General features: G+C 35.5%; 1 non-coding gene across 1 annotated transcript; it reads right to left on the bottom strand.

Annotated features, from left to right (window-relative positions):
* Positions 1 to 2,266: 2,266 nt before the first annotated feature.
* Positions 2,267 to 2,374, bottom strand: LOC130964180 (small nucleolar RNA R71). The gene has a single exon (XR_009080285.1). It is a non-coding gene; the product is annotated as a small nucleolar RNA R71 (small nucleolar RNA).
* Between the last annotated feature and the right edge of the window lie 215 nt (positions 2,375 to 2,589).

The following is a 2,589-nucleotide window of genomic DNA, read 5'->3' as shown; positions in this document are numbered from 1 at the left end:
TCTCCGTGGGATCGACCCTTACTCGCGTAAGGTTTATTACTTGGACGACCCAGTGCACTTGCTGGTTAGTTGTGCGAAGTTGTGAAATTATGTTTATACCATGGTATTGAGCACCAAGTTTTTGGATTCATTACCGGGGATTAGTTGAGTTGTGAAAAGTAGTGATCACAATTTCGTGCACCAAGTTTTTGGCGCCGTTGCCGGGGATTGTTTCGAGTTTGGACAACTGACGGTTCATCTTGTTGCTTAGATTAGGTATTTTTCTTCAAAGTTCTTAAGAATGAATTCTATTGTTTCAAGGTGATGTTCTTATCATCACCAAAACTGATTGATTCTCATCAATTTAGCTCTTGAATGCAATGTCCTGCTGAAGCTTGGCTAGCCATGTCTAATTTCTTTAGACTGAAGCTTTAGACTAACATTGCATGATTCCTGGAATTCTCATTAAGAATTTTGATATCTTTATTTTCTTTTCCACTTAATTTTCGAAAAATCCAAAAAAAAAAATTTTACAAAATCATAAAAACTAAAAATATTGTATGAGTCTAGTGTCTCATTTTAAGTTTGGTGTCAATTGCATGTTTCTGTTCTTCTTGCATTCATTCATGTGTCTTCATTAATCTTCAAGTTGTTCTTGATGATTTCCTTGCTCTGATCTTTAAATTCTCTTGACTTGAGTGTTTTATTGTTTCTCATATGCATTCTCATTTTGTTAGTGTCAATAGTATACAAACTGCTAAGTTTGGTGTCTTACATGCATTGTCATTTGATTTTGGTTGCATTTTGATTATTAAAAATCCAAAAATATTTTACTTTGTGTCTTTTCAAGTCAATAATACAGAGAATTGAAGATTCAGAACATTCAGCAGAGGAATTACACAGAAAAAGCTAGGCGTTCAAAACGCCCAGTGAAGAAGGAAAACTGGCGTTTAAACGCCAGCCAGGGTACTTGGCTGGGCGTTTAACACCCAAAAGGGTAGTGCTTTGGGTGTTAAACGCCAGAATGTGCACCATTCTGGGCGTTTAACGCCAGGATGGCACAAGAGGGAAGATTCTGTTTTTAATTCAGATTTTTTTTCAAGTTCTCAAAATTTTTCAAAATCAAATCTTTTTCAAATCATATCTTTTCAATCAAATCTTTTTCAAAATCAATTTCTTTCCATTTTCAAAGATACTTGCTATCAATTAATGATTTGATTCAACATTTCAAGTATGTTGCCTTTTCTGTTGAGAAAGGTTTAATGTTTGAATCATATCTTTCCTTGTTAGCCAAGTCATTAATTTTTAAAATCAAATCTTTTTAAATTGTTTTTCAAATCATATCTTCTCAATCACATCTTTTTAAAACCATAACTTTTCAATCATATCTTTTTAATCACATCTTTTTCAAAATAGTTTTCAATCAAATCTTTTTGATTTCTAATTCCAAAATCTTTTTCAAAAATCACTTGATTTTTTCAAATCTTAGTTTTCGAAAATCAATTACTATTTTTCAAAATGTTTTTAAAATCCTTTTAATTAATTTTCGAAAATTTCTTCCCCTCTTCTCACATCCTTCTATTTATGGACTAACACTATTCCTTAATGCACAATTCGAACTCCATCTTTCTTGATAAGTTCGAATTCTCTACTTCTTCCTTTTAATTTTCATTTCCTCTGACACCTCAAGGAATCTCTATACTGTGACATAGAGGATTCCATATTTTCTTGTTCTCTTCTCTTTCATATGAGCAGGAGCAAAGACAAAAGCATTTTTGTTGAGGCTGACCCTGAACCTGAAAGGACCTTGAAGCGAAAGCTAAGAGAAGCTAAGGCACAACTCTCTATAGAGGATCTAACAGAAATCTTCAAAGAAGAAGACATGGCAGCCGAAAACAACAACAATGCCAACAATGCAAGGAAGGTGCTGGGTGACTTTACTGCACCTACTTCCGACTTCTATGGGAGAAGCATCTCTATCCCTGCCATTGGAGCAAACAACTTTGAGCTTAAGCCTCAATTAGTTTCTCTAATGCAACAGAATTGCAAGTTCCATGGACTTCCATTGGAAGATCCTCATCAGTTTTTAGCTGAATTCTTGCAAATCTGTGACACTGTCAAGACTAATGGGGTTGACCCTGAGGTCTACAGACTTATGCTATTCCCTTTTGCTGTAAGAGACAGAGCTAGGATATGGTTGGACTCACAACCTAAAGAAAGCCTGAACTCTTGGGAAAAGCTAGTCAATGCCTTCTTGGCAAAGTTCTTTCCACCTCAAAAATTGAGTAAGCTTAGAGTGGAAGTCCAAACCTTTAGACAGAAGGAAGGAGAATCCCTCTATGAAGCTTGGGAAAGATACAAACAATTGATCAGAAAGTGTCCTTCTGACATGCTTTCTGAATGGAGCATCATAGGTATTTTCTATGATGGTCTCTCTGAACTGTCCAAGATGTCTTTGGATAGCTCTGCTGGAGGATCTCTTCATCTGAAGAAGACGCCTACAGAAGCTCAAGAACTAATTGAATTGGTTGCAAACAACCAATTCATGTACACTTCTGAAAGGAATCCTGTGAACAACGGGACAAATCAGAAGAAAGGAGTTCTTGAGAT

The sequence above is a fragment of the Arachis stenosperma genome, chromosome 2 (genome assembly GCF_014773155.1).
Source record: "Arachis stenosperma cultivar V10309 chromosome 2, arast.V10309.gnm1.PFL2, whole genome shotgun sequence".
Taxonomy (NCBI): domain Eukaryota; kingdom Viridiplantae; phylum Streptophyta; class Magnoliopsida; order Fabales; family Fabaceae; genus Arachis; species Arachis stenosperma.
Note: the sequence above shows the minus strand (reverse complement) of the source record. Positions and strands in the feature narration are given on the sequence as shown.